Source organism: Rhea americana, unplaced genomic scaffold (genome assembly GCF_003343005.1).
Source record: "Rhea americana isolate MKP2758 unplaced genomic scaffold, rheAme1 scaffold_182, whole genome shotgun sequence".
NCBI classification, from domain to species: domain Eukaryota; kingdom Metazoa; phylum Chordata; class Aves; order Rheiformes; family Rheidae; genus Rhea; species Rhea americana.
Genome location: NW_028185950.1, coordinates 1,307,891 through 1,327,192, shown reverse-complemented (window position 1 = coordinate 1,327,192; position 19,302 = coordinate 1,307,891). Strand labels below are relative to the sequence as shown.

At 44.8% G+C, this 19,302-nt stretch overlaps 1 protein-coding gene across 1 annotated transcript in view; it reads left to right on the top strand.

The window, feature by feature from the left end:
* AUTS2 (activator of transcription and developmental regulator AUTS2) overlaps positions 1 to 19,302 on the top strand; it is a 973,254-nt gene that overhangs the window by 375,523 nt on the left and 578,429 nt on the right. The window lies entirely within an intron of this gene.

Sequence of the window (19,302 nt, the reverse complement as noted above, 5' to 3'; positions counted from 1 at the left end):
CAGTGCCAAGTCCAGACCATCAAATGGCTTTTATTAGGAGAGCCAGCAGTGTAGTGCTGCTGAATTAGAGTCACGGGGTGGGTGAATTGGACTTTGAGGGGTTGGAACTGGGGGCGGGTAGGGAATCTGAATCTCCATCACGAGGAGGTACTGCAGGGAGAACCAGGCAGCTGTGCTTTTCGCTGTTGTTGCTAGGCTGCTTTAGGGACTGGGTAGAAATGATCCTGAGTTTTATGTTATTAAAAGAAAAGAGGAGGGGGGGGTGGAAATAGAAAGAGTCCCTGCCATTTGAGTTCTGTTTTATTAGCTGCCAGCAATACGTGTAGGATCTGTATTACATAGCTGAGCTGCTCTGATTCTGTCCGGGAGAGGTTACATGTGCTTGCATGGTTAGTAAGCTGAGATTAATTTATTCTGTGGCTTTGGCAGAGGCAGTTAAGCTGAATTGGCTATAAGGGATGATGGGAGAGAGTATCGGATGCCAAGCTGGCTTTGGTCTGATGAGTCAAAAAGATTTGGAGTTGTTTAAAACCTCTCTCCCTTCTTTGGGTATTTGGGCTCTTTCTCCAGTCTGTTTGTAAATGGGAATGTAATTCTAGCCTCTGTGTGTATAWAGGCAATGGAAGGTTTCTTTTCTTTCTTTTTTTTTTCCTCCATTTGTACAAGGACACTGAGCTTCAGACATGCGCTAGCTTTTAGCTGACTTTGCCATCCTTGTCGCAAGGGTGTCTGAGGCTGGCTGTGCAGACTGCCAGCTTCTGAGTCATAGGAAAGTGCAAAGAGGGATGTTGTTGATGTATTGACCTTTGGGTAATTATCTTGATTTGTTAGCATGTGACTTATTAGACAAGAAAATGCTGCTATTTAAACCAAACTGATGAATAACATGAGGGAAGGGCAGGCAGCTCAGTTCTCCTCCTTTGTCAGAGCAAGGGCACAAGCCCAGCTTTAAAGGCAAGGCCCGTTGCGATGGCTCGGTTGTGAGCTGAAGAAAGGGAGCAGTCTAATTAGGTGTTGACCAACGAAAGGAGTGGGACTGTTCTATGGTTTAAGAAGTGCATGTGTCACTGAAAAACACACTTAAATCCAAGGCACGAGAATTTTGGTGTAGATCCAAATTTTTGCGTAATTAGGGTTGTTACCACCTTGAGTTTTGCCTCTGACCTGTTTGAACCAAAAACGCGTACAAATGCTTGTGATTTCCATGCATCTTTTTGTAAAAGGAGCAGGCTGATGTTTATTGTTCTTGGTTGAAATGGCTTGGAGGTCTCAGATGTGTGGGATACAACGGCTCTGTCATGTTTGGTGCCTGCCCAGAGTCCCTCCCTGGTATTCTTTGTTATGGTTGCACAAATACTTTCCCATTAAAGGAATTAATTCTTGCTCGATCAGCATTAAGAGCCAGAAACAAATGAAATCCAGCCTCTTCCATCAAATAGCATTATGAGTTATGGCGGAGTGAAAAAAGCGCATCCCCTACTCTGTCAAAAACGCCTGCTTTTCCAATTTAGTTAAGTGATTCTGTGGCTTTGTCCCTAAAACTGAAAATCAGCAGAAGATTCCAGATGTCTCTAGAAGGTCCATTTGATCAATTGGTGTTGATCCACAGTTGTGAGCATCCCAGTGCTCAAATCTTCTCAAGGGTGAATGCTTGAATCTGCTGGAGTCCCAGTGTAGCTCATGGATGTCCTAGGTGAGAGAAGCAGTGCTCTGAGCTCACTTTTGCAGTCCTTGTATTAGTATCCTACACCAAAGGGAAGACCCTGRGGCATTTCTCCATGCATCCTTTTGTTTTGTAAATTGTGGTCCTCTTCTGGGAGTGGGAGAGCTTGATTCTGCTCTTGCTTCCCAGAGCATAATTTAGGAGCAACTCTGCTCATGGTAGATGGTATCAGATGGGTGTCAGAGAGGAGGAATTTAGCCGTAAGCTAAGACGAAATTTGTCCTCCTGCATGTTCTTGGACTCCATATGTGAAAGCTGCAGAACAGTTTGGGATAATATCCACTTCTATTATTTAGCTGCATAAAATACCTTGAAGGCAAATAGCGCATCTATAAATTAAGCTTCTGAAGTGTCGGTCAGGTTACTTGGGGGTTTTTTGACAGTGAGATTATTGACGGTGTAAAGTGATAGTTCTGCTCTTGAAAAGCTCATTCTCCTAACACAAATCACAGCACTGCCAGGATTTATTGAACTGTCTGATGGAGAGGTACCGTACAAGCTACTATTAGTCCATTTCCTCAGCCTTGCCATCAGGAGGCTTTAAATAATTGTATTTGAAAGAAATGTCAGAGTGACAGAATTGGGTGCAGAAGGCCATAGATATTCCCTCCCCTCTCCCCCCTGCTCGTTYTTTCTGTTTCTCTTGCTCTCTCTTTTTATCATTCGATAATTTCAGAGGGAGAGGGCTTCCCCAGCTGCATAATCAGAAGGTTTAAAGACATTGTGCCTGCTGCTTTAGGCAAAGTCTTGCTTTGCTTATGCTGAAGAAGTGGGAAGCTTATCAGCTTCATGCCGTCCCGCAGATTTGTTTAGACAGCTAAGGACACTCCTGCCGGGGTCAAGTCTGCCATGGAGAGCTGAAGTAGTAACTGTGAAAATAGCAAAGCRTATAGTGGTGCCACAGTGGTGGTATTTTGAGGCATGGGTACCCTGTGGGGAGGGCTGCGTATCTGGTTGTCAGAAAGGAGAAGACCRGTTCCTCTCTGACCTGGCTTATTATGAAGTCTTTAGCTGAGGGGAAAAAGCAGCTGATGTGCATTGAAACCTGAAGWAGGAGGTATTGCACTCTTGGAAACAAAGTATGTTGAGTCCACAAAACCACAATACGATTTTGGTCAGAGTAATTCTCCAGAGGTTGTCTCGTCCTCTGAGCAGGGCTAGGTTATCAGGTTGCTAACAGCTTTGTCTGCTCAAGGCCTGAAAATCTCCAAGGATGGAGTTTYCACAGCCTCTGGRCAGAGGKTCTCTGCCCTGGTGGATGGGAGAGAGTGTAGGTGTCCTTCTCATGAGTCTTAGGTTACTCTGGATGATGCTACTCACAACATGCTTGTGAAGTACCACACAGCACTAACGCAACTTGCCACCACTTCTGAAGCCATGTGCTAAGCTTCGATGTTGCCTTTCAGTGTAGTGCAAGTGAGAGGCAACTACATCCTTCCAGCTTGTGCTAGGAGGTGCCTTTAGGTTTGCCTCTTGCACTGTTTTTGGCTGAGCTGGCTCGCTTCAGCTGTGTTTTATGCTCATGTACAGTAGAAGTTGATGTTAATGGTGTTGGATAAACATAATACAGGTCTTTAGCGTGACCTAAGTGATGGCAGGGTGAGAAGAGGTTTATTCTCAGCTCTTTTTGTCCTTCACCTGCACATGGCATCGTTGTGACCTATCCCATTAACAGGCCAGCAGGGTCAAACTGGCCTAAACAGTGGAGCTCCCACCCCAGTATGAGGTTGATGTTAAGTGCACTTAAATGGAAAGGCAACAGTCGATGCCCAAGGACATGAAATGGGACTTTTAAGGTATCTCCTATTTATTGTAAGCAGTCAGAAGGGAAAGAGGCATCTTTTTGTCCAGTGATGTACTTTTAGGAATGAAGTACATACAACCTTAATACAACTGGCATGTAGAATTCAATGTGGATAAAACTATTGGAGTTCTGCTAATTTTACAATAAATTACCATGGAAAATGAGAATCATCATCTGAATTTTATAAATTCTTATATATAGATGAGATGCATCTGCTCCATTCTCTAGGCTGGTTCACACAGCCTAAGAGGTTTAGGATTTATTTATGCAATTCTGCCAGATTCCTGAACAAAGTTGCTCTTTAAATAGCAAAATGTAAAGAAAAACAAGGTGTACCTTGATCCTTTCCACTGTCTAGTGAGAAAATGTCTTGCTTAGCATTCTTCTTCTTTTAAATAAAATTGGCCCTTCAGAAGAGGTGGTTTCTCAGAATGGTCGTTGGCTCCAGAGAGAGCTCAGGCCTGATTTCCCCAGTAGAAATTGGRGGAATCTTGTCTTCTGTTCCCATGTTCAGGACCCCTAGGTTAGATACAGCCTTAAAGGAGAGATGTCTGGTCCCAAATGGGGAAACATTATTCCTTTTTCAGTCACTTCAGTTGTGCTTCTTCATTTCCAATCTTGGTCTGGATTTCAAAACTATATCGATTCTGAAAYATATCTGATAAGATTTTTGATCCAAAGTCTTCCTCCCCTAGCTTCCTTATTACCTCGGTGAGCTCTGGACAATAAGGAGCCTGTAAACACTTGTTTTGAAAACCTGTTACAAGCTTCCCTGTATTATAATACGATTGATCAGCACCGACTCATTTGTTTCATAGAGGCGAGTGGAAGAGGACTTGGGGCTTTGCTTGTTTGGATGGAGCAGTTTTGTTGCATGGTCTAACTTACTTGTTGGAGACATCRCAGTTCGCGCTCATCAGCTGCCTTCCCTTTTGCTGGGAGGCTGCACGCTGTATTTGCAAAACCCTCGCTTTCCACCAGCGCTATCCAGTGTGCCTTTGGGAAGGAAATAAYGTTCAATGGAGCTTTTTATTTAATACAGCCCTTTTCTATTTAACTCTGGAGAGTTAAATGTGACACAGAATGTAAACCCTGAACCGCTCTCCGTAGGATATCCGGGTAGCTTCCATCTTGAGGTAATTATATCAAATACATGCCCCTGCTTCCACGGCCCGGTGAGCTAGCTCGTACTTTGAGTCTGAATTCACGGTGGGAATTGTTGCTGCTTGTTTTGTAACGGAGACGGGAACCCAGATGGTTTCGGTTATCGGTGATGGATTCCAGCGCCTTGAAATCACTCGCTCAAATCCAGCGCCAGTCTGTAGTAACCTAAAGTAATTCTAATTTGATTGCTAGGCGGTGATGTAAAGTGAGTTGGTCATCTCAGCCTGGGCGGACAGATGTCCGGGTTAAACAGCACCAGCTTAGCAACTGCCAGCAACTCTTTGAAGTCCTGCAGAGGATATCGCTGAAGACAAGCGGGCACACTTGGACGGGAGTCCTCTTCTCTTGCAGGTCGGTGGAGTGGAGAAGGAAGTGCCRAACGGCGAGCAGGTAGCTCTTACCTGCGAATGGCTCCTCTGGGGCCACGGCCGCCGAACGCAGAGCGAGAGGAAAAGGCCCGTTCGTTGCTGCCGACTCTTCCCCGTCTCGTGTCGCTGTGCTACTGCCAAGTGCTTACGAGACGCGGTGCTTTGATGGGGGCGTGTTGTGTGCTAGTGGATGGGCATAAACGCTGAAAATGGGCATAAACTCATGAAAAACTGTCTTTCTGTCTGTATGCCTTCTCATTCTGTGATTTAGCATTTGCTTTCCTGGAAGCTATATTTCTCTGCTGAGCCTGCAACTCTTTAAAATGGTGGAATTTTTATAAGAAAGAAAAACTGAAGTTCTTCTTTGTAGTATGATTTTTATTTCCTCTTTTGATCTTTATTTTCTCTTTTGATAACACAGAGAAGTATGGGCTGGGGGAGGGAGGTAGCAAAAGACTAAGTTCATGCAGAGGGCTAGCAAAAGGCACCTAGACMGTTTAAAATCCCCTTTTTGGTCCCCAAGGAAGCAATATTTAAATGGGTCATAAGTGATCGTATAACTTGCACTGTGCTCTTTTGGAGTAAACTTCGTCCTTTATTTCCTTCAAAGTTGAGAAACTTTCCTGTGTTTCTAGTTCTTCATCAGCTGACTCTATTAAGTAAAGATACTGGTGTGTCTTGCTCCAATGCAAAGTGGTTTGGACACGTGAGATACGCATAAGAGATTAAACTGCCTGCAGAGCTATTTATCTCATATTTATTGCCATTGCCTGACAAAAGCGGTGTGTAATGAATGGGTATATGGCACAGTCTTTTATCGCACAGGAGATATCTCTAATTGGTCAAGAGATTTTATCTTTTGAGGCAAGGTCAGAAGATTTGGTTTACTTGACCTGAAGGTTCCTCCTTTCCTACCACTGAGAAAGAAATCCTGTTGTCAGCTGAACTTTTGGCTCAGGCTGAAGGTCTTGCATTGCAGCATCTTTTATCTCTGACACTTGGCTCTTGGCCATCCAGGTGCACTCAGTTGTGCTCCYTTTGGCTCTCAGTTGTCCTCTCCAGAACCGCTTTAGCAGAGGCCTCTCCAAAACCACTTCGGTGTCCCTTGTGCTATAGTGAAGACTCTTAAATAAAAAATAAATAAAAGTTCCCTGGCAAAATGAAACCTCCCAGGGCAGTCCTTTCTTGGGGCCCGTTGCTGCAGAGGACCAGTGCTTTCATAAGTCGGTTGCTGGGTTCTACTCCGACGTCTCCAGGAGCYGAGTGGTTCCTTGGTCACCCTCCACCTCCTCAGCTGGGACAGCCCCAACTGTCCTCTCTCTTACTTGAGCTAGCCCAATCCTGCACCTGGCCATCGGATGGAGGTAGCAGGTGGTGATGGTGGTGGGACGTTAATGGCAGCTGGATACATTCGTTAGTGGTTCCTTATTTGGTTGGTAGTATATATTGAATATGGCACTCAGTGTTTTGTTGTAGTGACAGTGCAGAGCGTGAGGATATTTCTCTAAAAATGGTAGAATATAAAAAGGTGTGAATGTGAAGAAAGAATACTTTAAAAATTAGAACACATTTGTGCATGTCCCCATCACAAAAAGATCTTTACATTCCAAAAGAAACAGATTTTAAATGAATTAACTGGCTTGTCTGGCTGTTATACTAGATGCTATTGTAAATTAGTGCTGATGTTGTAATGCTACGTTTAAAACTTGCAGTTGTATTAATAAGTAGTGATGCTAATGTTATTTAGGCTTAGAGTTGCCACCTCTCTTGGTATAGATTTCAACACCCATGTGGTTATTCAGTGAAATCTCCACGGTTAGTGACAAATGAGTCAACAAGCCTGCGAGGGAGGAGGTAAAATTCAAGTATTTTGTTCCCTGGCCAGTGATCTCTGCTGCTGAAATGGGATTTCAGTTCCTTGACCCTGAAAACAGCAGCAACAACAGGAGAAATAAATGCCGTAAACAGCTCTATAATGAAACCTCTCAGACAGCGTGTCAGCGTGTGCTGATCTTTTGCCTTCACTTGCTGCTATGACAAATTGGGTTGACCTTTCCCTGCTAGCATCTTAAAAAATAAAATAGAAGAAAGCTTGAATTTGAAAAGAGCCCACGGGAATTAGGTGCCCGGTTTTATTGAAATCTAGCCRGCAGCGGGCGTTTAACTCTCACAGCAGCCTTCCAGGTTTCCACCCCATATAAATTACATCCCGCTTTGGAGGCAGTGGGAGTACCTGGGTTGATGGTATAGGGATGTAATTTACCCAAATGATAATGGCAGTATTGATTCTGACTGTTCAAGTATATTTTCCATGAGTTAGGCTAGAGAGGCACCAGCGTGAGAATTAACAGCAAAGGCCGGTAAGTAAAGTTTGAGGAATTGCTAATCTCTGTTTTATGGCTCTCTCCAGAAGGCGTTCGGCACAGGGCAGCACTCAGCAGTGATTGAGGACCCTTCCAGGGTCTCCTTCATCACGAGACATATTTCTTAGCTGGTCGTTGCAGGTTCCCAAGGTCTCAGTCCATCCTGCTTTAGATTTTTTGGCTGTCAGGCATCTTTCYGTAGTTCATCAGATGATTTCTGTCCCCTCCTCTGCTGCTCATGTGACGGTTTTGTAGTGTTACAGGACTCGAGCAGTGAAAACGCCCAGAAGAACAGCAGGGACTTGAGGCTGCTGTGTTGGATACYTGCAGTATTTACTGCACGTCCTTTTGGCGTACCTCCTAGCGCGGTCTCTAAAAGCAGGTGTTAGTCCGCATCGATGAAACGTTTCTCCTGATGCAGCTGTAATTAGGGCTGTAGTGCATCCTTGGGGCCCAACCTGGCTCTCGCTCGAATCGACAGGGGCTGAATTGATCCCCGTTTAAGCAGCACTGCATTTGTACTGCAGCGCTGTGATGTATTTTGTTGTTTTCTGACCCTTTAAAGACAAAGGCGGAGAGAGGAAAAATAAATGGTGGTGTAGGGAGGGGGGTATTCGTCTCTGCAGAACGATGAAGATAAAGATGGATAAGGAGGGCGATTTGTGAGTTTTAGTCCCGATTCCACTTAATGGGCTGCAGTTATTACAAAGGTGTGGAGGTCTCAGTTAATCTTTATACTGTTGTCTTGTTTAACAACACAGGCATTTCAAATTAAATTAGCCTTCCTTTGCATCTTGCTCAAAGTGATACAGTTCTTTTGGTGTCCTTGTTTACTTTTCATTGATCTAGGGAAACAGAATTTCTCCCCCTTTTTTCCTGTGGGATGTTAAGAATAAAGGGATCGCCTTTTTRCTTTCAGCTGCTGTGGCCTTAAAATGTAGGAACCTGGAATAAATTCACCATGGTTTGAAGAAATCCTCTTCAAAAAAGCGTTAGAGAACATGACAGAGTTAGAGAGACCTCTCCCTCAGAAGAAGAGTAATATATATTTTATTCTCTTATTAATATTTCATTGGCACGAAGGTCAAAATCTACATTTAAATGGAAATATTTAAAAAGCAGAAGCATAATATTTGACTATCTGGAGCTTTTATGGGTTAGAGAAAACCAGAGGCTTGAACACGTTGGTTCACAACTCGCGGGGTGGGCTGGGAATTCCTTAGGAAACCCGTGCGGCAGAGGAATCGGCCGCTTGCCTCCACCGACACCTCCGACAAAGGGCTTCCACTACCGTACAGAGCTCCCCTTTTAATTTGGAAATCCTTTTAAGCATGTCGAGTGAGCCGGAGGAGAGCCTTGAGGCCGCCCGCCGCTGCTCCGTTGGGGCATCAATTCCCAGTGCGCCTGCTTTCCATCCCCGTGGATTTGGGCTTTAACATCAGGGATTTGGGGYGGGCTTTCCCAGGCTGTGCTACCTGGGCCGCTCCTCTTGGGTTGGCTAATTCRAAACGGCAGGAGAAAAGGGAATAAAAAGCCCAGGGGCTGCGTGTTTCCGCAGGAAGATGGAGGAGAAAGCGAGTACGTGTCCACGCGGAGCAGGTCGCTCGCTCTCTGTCCCGGTGGCACCCGAGCAAACGGGGTTTGGGAGCCCCCGGCTTAGGGACACGCCAGGCAGCCCAGGATGACGTCTGTCCCGGAGGCGGTGTTGGTAGGTGGCTTTTTCGACGCAGCCTGTTTGCAGGAGCCGTGCCTTTGGCTGCCCCGGCAGCGGTGGGAGCAGCGGGCTCTGCGGAAGAGCGATAGCATTGATTTGTTAGCCATGCGCCAATATTTGATCGAGTACTGCTTGGTGGGTGTATTCTTTTTTTTTTTTTTTTTTTTAGAAAAGCATTATATTGACTAGCAGTGGACCGCGGAGTGTTTGGGAAGATTCACTTGCGTTGCCGCCGCCTGTTCCCAGCACACCTGCACCCGGCGGGCGGGCGCGCGGTTGCTGGAAACGGCCCGGAGGAGCCCGGTGCGATGGAGAGGAGGCTCTGCTGCAGCTTGACAGGCTCGTAACCAGATTCCGGTTTGTGCTGCATTGCCCCTTCGTGTAACCCTATTAAAGAGCTGTAAATAGTAATATAAATGATGTTACAGTCATTTGTTTTGATGTATCTGAGCCTTTAATAAATCAGCTGCAGCTTGGTTAATAGGAATATGAGAGCGTGGTGTTTGTTGCCAGCAGCTGCTAGTAAATTACAATGCAGTCATCTGTTTTACAAGGGAATTAAATGTTTGTTCTCTTGCTCCTGCTCCCTCTCCCTTCTGCTGTTTTAGTGCTTCAGAATTATGCACAAGTCCCTGCTCTTTGCTAGGTGGGATGATGGAAGGCATCTGCAAGGAGGCTCCAGCCATTAGCGTGCACGAGCTTYGTGTTGCAGCCTTGCTGCTGGCGTGTCCTCCAAAGCAAGGGTTACTGCGTTTCGTTTGCTTGGGTAATGGTCTCTCTCATGGGTTGTCAGCAGCGTTGGATCCTGAGAGCTATAACGCACCTTGAAGAGTTGAGCTGGAGAAGTAGTTTCCTTAGCAGGCAGCTGTAATGCAAGTTTTTGTTTGGACCAGCCACCAGAACGAGAGTGCGATACACACCGAGCTAGCCTGATGCGCTTGCCTGGCCAAGGGTTTTTTTTGGGTTTAGGACTGTCTAGAAGCTCTGGGCTAGTTATACATCCGGTGTTACAGGTGTATTACCCTGTTTCAGTCTCCTGTATCGATTGTGATCAGAACCAAGTGCTTATGCCTGCACTTTGTCTAGGCAACATGCATGTGTGTGACTTCAGGCATGAGATTTGCTAGTAACTACCTGTCTTGAGGAAAGGATCAGACCCTGGAGAAGCGCTTTGTCCTGACTTTGAGGCTTTACGTGAGTACATGCCCACAGCAGATCAAACAGTCACAGCCACACTCTGCTCCGCATCCCTCTGCTCTGCGTCCCTCTGCTCCATCCTCTCGGGAATTAGTTGCCTGGAGAGTTCCAATTTCAATATGGAAAATATGTCTCATCTTTGCAGTGCTATAATTATTGCTAGATAAAAATGCCAAGGGGGTCTGGAGCTTCGTTCTTGCTTCAGTTTGTCAAAACAGCTCTCATCGTAGAATTCTCTTAAAAGCTTACGATTGCTGGGAAAGCATCAGCTACGATCCTTATGTTGTAAGATTCATTTTCCTTAGTGCAATTGGTCATTGTTTCTTCTTTCTGTCATTACAGCTGTGATATTCATGTAGCTAGACCCAAAAAGACATAAAGTCTGCCAAATATTGGAATTAAGTGCAACATGGGAGCCAGGTTATCTGTGGTTCCTGAATTTYTTTTTCTGTCTCTCAGCAGAATCCACATCGCGTGGCGTGACAACGTGTGGTGCTGAGCAGGAAGCCAGATGTCTCTTTTTGTAGGTGTTTGCATTAACAAGAATCATCCTGTGGCGAAGCACAGCAATCTCATCTGGACTTAGCTTTGGGCTTGGAGTTTAAGCAAGTGCTCCCTCAGTCCAATGCAGCTGGAGAAAATGTTTCATTGYATTGATTTAGATTAAGCTAGATGAGCTGCTATATCCTTTCTCAGAATAAAGACTCTGAGGAAGAACTGCACCGGATGGGTTTCTGCAGAAACACACATGGAAAAGTGTGTGTAATCCAAGAAGAACATCACAGATCTATGCAGTGCTACCAGTATTTCTTAATATTTTAAAGGAGGAAGTAGCTGCCATGGCAGAGGTAGAGGCTGTGGCTGATGTAGAGACCACCCTTTGGAGAGTGATGCTAATGCTTTGTTTGCACATGGTGTTCTGTCTTTGAAGAACCTCTTTGGTTTGTAAGGATGATTTCCGTGCAAGGTTGAAATTTATGATACACTTGAGATCTGATCGGATTTGGAGGGCTAAACCTTATTGTATTAACGACTAGGTTTTGTCAACTACCAAACATGATTTTGGTGGAAGGTGATGTTGTCTGACAGCTTGTTATCCTAAGGGTTTGATCTAGTGACCCCTGAAATCTACACTTGCAGTAGTGACTTTTTACAATTTTGATTTTAGAAAAAATATGTTAGTGTTAGACAGAATCAAAGCTAAGTGCAAACCAACAACACACTTAAGCATGTGTCTTATTTGAAGACAATGAGTTTTAAGAATGTATGTGTTTGCTGTTGAGATCTTTTGAGAGCTAAATGTCATCTTGAAAAAAGGGCTATTAATAGATAAACATCAATTGAATTGGAAAGGAGAGAAGACTTCCGGTATAGCTCTGTGGCAGAGACCATCTCAGCTTCCATGCTGAAGTCGATGGCCAAAATCCTGCATGCTTTAGTGATGTAGAATGAACCTCGTAGCAGTGGTTTGTTTTCTTTTTGCTGATCAACTTGGCTCTGCATTGTTAAATCTGAAATTGCTTTGCCGAAATCAAGTTGGAGGCTCGCTGCAGTAACGAGGCTTGCGGTTTGCACGTTCGGGTGAGCTGATGCAATTTCCAGCTTTCACTGCGCTGCACTGTAAAAAAGAGCACTGCTGCACCAAAGTCCTCTGGAGGCAGGTTGCAGTGTGTGATCTATCCACAGTCGAGCGAGGTGTTCTGGAATGACAGTCAAATACGCAACCTCAGGTCAGTGTTTTTGACGACGTGAAATGCAGTTTTGCCGTCTCGGTAAGGTGCCCATTGGAGTGGGTCGCTCTCCCCATGCAAGCTCCTCACATGGCCTGGCGGATTTGACGACGGTACCCAAGCATCGTCTGCAACCTCTACCAGGAATTTATGAGAGTGAATTAAAATGACTGCATTTCTTTCTTCTGTAGGCTGATGTTTTCTATTTAAAAGCCAGAAGAGTGTGGTTCCTGAGAAGCACAAGCTAGGGAGCCTAGGTTCAGTCCATTCACTGGAACAATAGCACCCAAGCACACAAAGTAACATCGTTTTTATTTATTATTATTATATATATATTTTCTTTTACCCTTTACGAAGAAACTGGGAATCCACAGCGCGATTAGTACGTGCACATGGTGCAATAAAGACATGGGGCTGAACCAGGTAACTTTTCTTTTCCCTGTTCTTTTGCCCAGTCCCTGGCAGCCCGCTGTTTGCATTCCTGTGCATCCCATGTTTGAGATGGATTGGCGGAAATAGTTTTTCCATGAGCTTGAATAAATCAAACTTAATGTACGAAGACTTGAAGTGCATTTTCTGGGCTTAGAAACATATATGCTGTAGCAGATGGCATACAAATGCCTTGTGTCCTGTAAAAATATATAGACATTTCGAATCTGATGGGAAGCTTCAATTTATAAGAGCATCAAAATTCTTCAAGCCCAAAAGCAACAGACAGTTGTAAGAAAGATTGTCTTGTCTGTCAGTGCAAACGCTATTATGCAACTGAATCATAACTGGATGCACTTGGCTGGCTGTGTCTGAACTTCTGTCAGCTGTCGTAGACAACTGTATTCTCTTCTTTGGGTTTTTTCCCCCACCCCGGGAACTCTGCTGAACTTGTTCTAGTACAGAGATATCTGCTGTGGCTGGAGCTTGTCATTTGGATGTTTTTCTACTTGTGGCATTGAGACTTGGTGGAGAACCCGTCCTGTCTGGTTGCCGATCTGTCTGACCGCGGTTGAAATCAGCTGCGCTGACTTGTGGTGTTTTCTGTTCCTCTGSTTTGAGCAGTGAACAAATTTGTTGCAATAGCTGAATCTTGGCCCAAAACTTCAGCTAAGCCCCAACTGCGTTACTTGCCGAGGTTCCAGAAAAGGTGGTTAAGGCTCTGAATTTCCTGTAGCTTTGAGGTCRCTTTCCACCAAGCGTTGAAGCAAAGGCGGAGGGTGTCTTCTGCTGCTGGAAGGTTTGTGCATTTAAGCTGGGAGCTGGAACTGCAACTGTTTAATCTGGTTAGATCGTGTTTTGGCAAGATTCCCAACACCATCAGCAGTGTGATGAGTTTGACATTTTGACTTGAATTCAAGATTTCCACTGGTTTCCAAGGAGCCTTAAATTAGATTTTAACAATGACTGTCCCTGTTACTAAATCCTACTGCTTTAAAATAGGCGGTGTGARTATTCCTTGGGCTTCTCTGCCTTAGGAAAAACAGGTCGTTCTAGCTGGTGTGAATTAGCATGATATTAAACCCGAGTGTCAGTGAAGTTGAGAGAAATTTCATGGAGCATCATATTAACTGAGCAGATTAGTTGGAGGTGTAGGAACCATCCCGTATCCGTGGCCAGCTAACGCAATAAATAGAGCTGGCAGAGCGYTGAAATCAAAGCCGTGGTTTCAACATCACGCCAGCTAACTTGACTCCTCAAGCTTCTTCCTCGTAATCTTTTTCTTTTGCAAATCAGCGCATCAAAGTTATCCACGAGTAGCTGCTGGAGAGCCTTATCTCCGCATTTAGATGCGGGATAGCTGTCTGAACTTCAGTAATTACATTGCCGTAGTGTGGCTGCGCGATTTAAATATCATCAATCTCGCCATCCYTGGGTAAGAATGTCGCCTTGCTACTGGTAAAAAAAAATCGAGATTTTTCCCCCGCCTTCTTTTAAGCAAGTGGTTGCTGTGAAGAGTATTAGCGAAGTGCTGGGGTTAGAGGTAGCTCCGGGACAGGCTGGTGGTTAAGCACTGGGGATGACGTGCTTCCCGAAACGTCTCTGAAAATTTAGTATGCAAATGTGTGATTTAAAGGCGGGGGAAAATGGTTGTCAGCTAAATGCAAAACCTGTCTTGGAAAAGGAATAAATAATAATAAAGTGTCAAAATAGCGTAAAAAAAATCTGTAAATAGCATTAAAAAGTTCATTGATAAATATTTGACTYGTGTTTTGGGCTATGTCAACACTCGTTGGAACTGCTGGTATGTTTACCTTCAGTAATACTGTTTCTTCCCTTAAGTAAGTTATTTATTTTTAATGCAAGGCAAGCGATGAGCCCGAGGAGTTTCCGTGTACGCCTCGGCAGGTCTCCGTGGCAGAGCAGGCTCCTCCGCAGGGGGTGACCCAACCGCCCGAGCCGGGGAAGACTCTGAAATCCGTTTTTGACCGCTCGCAGGTGCCGCAAGCCTGGAGGCGCCGGCGGTGCGGGTGCAGCAGCCCGGCTGCCAGCCCGCGCGGCGTGGGGGCCTGCGGGGACGGGAGAGGGGGGCTCGGAGCGGCGAGCCCCGGAGCCGAGGGGCTGCATCGGCGGCCAGGCTCCGCTGCTGGCTTTGCCCGACAGCAGCATGCTGTTAGGCGTATCGCTTGTCCTCCGCGCGCCTTAGCCTGCATCAAAACGGGTATGAGCCCTGATTTATTTTTATTTTTCTTAATTTATTTTAATTTTATTTTTAAAATTATTTTATATAATATATATATATATGTTTATTATTAATTCTGGTGGCAGCCTGCGAAGGCTCCCTGTTGCGAAGTTTTTGCTGTTCCCCAAAAGTGAATGGCAGCTCTGTCTGCTGCTCCAAAGTTTTGGAGAGTTTTTTTTTTGTTTGTTTGTTTGTTTTTTAAGATCTGCACTTAAGGTGTTGCAGCAATACAACGTAGTGCTAATTCACCCGTWCTTTAATACAAATAACTCACGCTGATAACGAAAAAACCTGGAACACTTATTTAGCCATTAGCATAGACTGTTTCGATGCGCCTAAAAATAAAGCAGCAGCTTGAACTAATGGATGCAGAAATAATACGCTTTATCCCAAGGTCAGTTTTGGCTTGAGCTTTGAAAATGACTTTTACTTTGAATAAGACTTTTACTTGAGCATCTAACCCCAAAGTATTTTACTCAAAAAAGTCATTAAGAATTGCTAAACAATAAATAATTTTCYTCCTTGGGAAGAGTCTGCGCAGAGTGGATTTTTATGCTCTCATTTTCATTCCCTCTGTGATGGGGTTTATTATGCAAATACAGAAGGGTCTTTTGATAACAACAACAGTGAGAATGGTTCTGGTTTTACTCAAATTTTATTAGCCTCTTTTTGAGCAATAATTCAGCAATAATCCCACAGTAGCAAATAGTTATACGAGGGAATATGGTCTCCTGTGGGCTTATTATGGAGTGCAGTGTATTTCTTTCCTTGGCATTACCGCGTCGTTGAGCACTATTTCATTASCAGAACACTAGAGAGTTTGTTTCTGATTTAAAGGTATCATTGCATTTAAATTTGGGAAGTCGAATGGTTTTGAAAGGATACCGGTTTGAATATCGGGGCGGTGGTTAACCGACTGTTGGCTGCTGCCTGTATTCAGTCTCGATGCATGTGGTTACCCATTTCCCAATGCACAGAGGTGATAAATGCAAATCTCAACACGTGATATTTTCCATTTGCTATGCCAAACTGTAAACAAAGCTCTCAGTTGGATGCGATCTCTTTTCAGTAATAAAATATTTAAGAGCTACCCAGAGCTTTTCGCTTGCAAGGTGAAATCGAGCTGGGTTGTGCCTGTTAGTGTGGCTGCAATACAGGACACGTGTATGTTGTCCCCGCAGGCTTCTTCCTTGGGATGCGATCCCTCGTGACGAGCTCGGTTCTTCCTCCCGGGACTGATGCAGAAATGAGCAGGAGAGAAATTGGGTTGGGGGGGATATCAAAATGTAACCGTTCTGCTTTAGGATACAAAAATAATGGTAATAATAAAAAAAAAATACAACTTTTGAAGCCTTTCCACATCCCAAAGTAGCTACAGCGGCAGCACAAAACTGGTGTAGAGAGAACCTCTCYGCTCCGGGCCGGGGCACAGGCTGGGTGAAGGAGAGCAGGAGGACACGGGTTCACGTGAGCTTTCCACCTGGGCTGAACCTTGTGTGGAGGCTGGTCAGTAGGGTGGGCGAGTTTCATTGCGTTTCAGCTGTTTATTTTTGTTCCGTTTTCACGTAGGAGGCATTTAAGTAGCTGTCTTTCTCGTTTCTCTACCTTAATTCTGAAAATTTCTGTGCAGGCACCAAAAAGCTTTTCCCAGTAATGATTTCCAAGTGGTTTCTGCTGGTCCGAGGACCGTTAGCCGAAGGGACGTTTTCCGGAGGGACGTTTTGTGGTGGGACGTACCGTACCAGTTGTTGTACCTGTTTGGRAGCCTCCATCCAGCCTGCGTGTGGCTCCCGCAGCCTCGTTGCCAACAGCTCCCATTTGGGAAAARGGGAAGAAGCGTCTTGTCCTCTACTGGAAGAAAAGATTATTTTTAAAAAAAGATTAAAAAAAAAAAATTTAAAAAACCCTGCTAAGCATCTTTCCTCGAGATGGGTAGTCTTGAGATAGTTGTCTTCACGCAAAATTCTGCTAGCAGCTAGGCATGGTTCATTTCTATCCCGATCCTGGTGGCTGAAGGCAACAGTATGCGTTGGCCTGAGCTTGTGGAGGGGACGTACCGGCAGCGTGCTTCGGCAGCGAGCACGGGTTTCCGTGGGAAATCCGGTGTAAGCGCGTTAGATATCCTCTCGTCCGTGTTGAGGAAGCCTTCCCCATATGCCCGTGGAATAGCGTTAGCTGCGGCTTTTGCTTGAAAGACGGGATAACGGAACGTTTTACCGTCCCAGCCGGGGCAAAAATTATGGGGGCTCACCTGAATGGGGAAGTTAGTAGAGATTTTTTTTTTAAAAAAAGCCTTGAACTTAAAGCATTTCTTACTAATTTCCACATCTTAGTCTGGGATGGTAGTTTGGTTCCATTTCTGAAATGGATTCAGTTAGCTCAGTATAAAGAACTTTTATTTCCGAATAAAAGAGTCTCTGCAGGGAATTAGTCAGGAATAGCAATTCAGAAGTAAGTGCCTATGTAGACAGCCTCTTTCCCCTTTAGTTATTTACTTTTAAGCCCCAATCTGCAGGATGACATCTGCGTGCCTATTTAAAACATCATTTCCTTTGCACAGAAGCACTACTATGGCTAAAATTTAATTCTGATATTTAACTGAATGAAATTGCTTGCAGATGACTGTGAAAGAGAAACAAACCACATCCTTGTGTGCTGCCATACTGTAGAGGATTTGTGAAATATTATACTAATGCAAAGAATGTGTCTCCCCGCTCCCTGCAAATACTAACTAGTTTGATTTTCTATTCTCATTGAAATTATACCAGTGCATTTTTTGTTCTAAAATCATGTCTTGTTATTGTTGTCTTACAAATAGCAGCCAGCAGAAATTGCGCAGAGCAAACTAACTGTCTTTTGTTTCGGTTTGTGCAGAACCTACTGCGATGTCGCTTTGGTCTACATACTTCAACGCTGTTTCAAGGAAGAGTAAAAATTGCAATGGAATATTTTGCAAATAATTGCAATAAATATTAAGAGTTACTTATGAGTTATGCTGCTTTAGGTGGCTGCAGACTCCTGAAATCCTAGAAGTTGGGCTCGAGTAGGAGTTGCCGGGTAAATCATGCTGAACTACTGTGAGCTGCACGTGGATCGTGTTAGCAGCACAGCTGAGAGCGGTTTCCTTTCAGACGAGGGCAGGAGGGAGCAAAGGCGCGAGGGGAAGTTGTTCCAGATTGCTTGGCAAGCTTTGGGAGACAAGAGCTCCTTTATTTGCAAAATACGTGCAGGTTTTTCCATCTTCACTGGTAGCTGGAGTTGATCCGGGGGTCCCCCCCGTCCGSGGATCGGCAGCTTGGGGAACTGGAGTCGTCCTTCCCGGTATTTTCAGAACAGAGTGTGGTGCTGTTTTCTGCGACCCTAGGAGCGTCCTCCAGTACTGTCTGCTGTTGAAGACCTCTCACGGAAAAAGTGGTGTGTGTGGTTCCTTGAGTTTTTTTGTTTGTTTGTTTTTTCGGTGGTGTTGAATGTATAGTAGTTTCACATTCTCAAAAAATTAGCCTGGGACCAAACTGAGTAATGTTTTCCTCCAAAGACGATGCGCTCCTGGAGAGGCTGAGTGTTTCAGTTAGACTTCTGCATGCTTTGACTCATCTCTTGAGTAGACTTTAACCTTTAGGCAGTAACCAGCCTTACGTTCTCATTACATCATTTGCGAGCTTTCTATAGGATAATCTTCAAAGTTGATCTCTGCTTTGCCTTTAATCTTTGTCCTTTTTTCTCTTTGTATGGCTTTGCTCTTCTTTTTCCTTCTATTTGTATTTTGTTTTGTTTGGAAATCTCTATGCTCTCTCAGTGATTCTTGTTCCCATCTCCCCTACTTGGTTCTGTCCTACTCTTACTCTTTGGTTTTTCTCTATTCCTTTGGTGGCTCTTTCATATCTAGAAGTTATTTTGCTTCCTCGTGGTCTTTTGTTCCTTGTTCTACTCTTTCTTTCTCGGAGTGTGCCTCCAAAGCCAGGTTGCCTCCTGGTCCCTCCTCTCCCTTGCTTCTTTTGGGTACTTTCTAGATATAAAAAGAAATTTGGGGTAGCTGGTACCAGAATGAATTTTTTTTTCTGCCTGACCTGCTTGGTTTGAGTTTTATCTTAAGGGCAGGTGTTTCAGAGGGACGCCCGCAGGAGAGCTTCCCTAGCTTTAAGAAAGAATCGTTTATCCGAATTAACATTCTGCTGTGGATGGGGTAATTAGACAAAAGAAAACAATCCTTAGTACTTTGCTCTGATAATTAACAACGTTAAATCTGCCATTGGTAATCTACTACTGTGTGCCGGGAACAGAAAATCTCAATTGCTTGACATCGGCCTGCAAGCTTTTTCTCTGTTTGCAGGCTTTTTTTCAATAATCCTTTCTCAGCTTGCGCTGAGGTGAAGCGCACGAGCACGGAGGCCCTTCTCAAGGTGCTTACTTAACCTTTAAAACCCCGCTGACGTTTGCAGTAGGTGCCTCCTTCAATCCAAGCGACCCGGGCCCGCAGCGCGCCAGCCCGGAGCTGGGGCTGGAGCCTCGCGGCTCCCGGTGGCCGTCGGCGCGTGGAGCTGGCCGGCGGCGGAGGGAGCTGAGCGGGG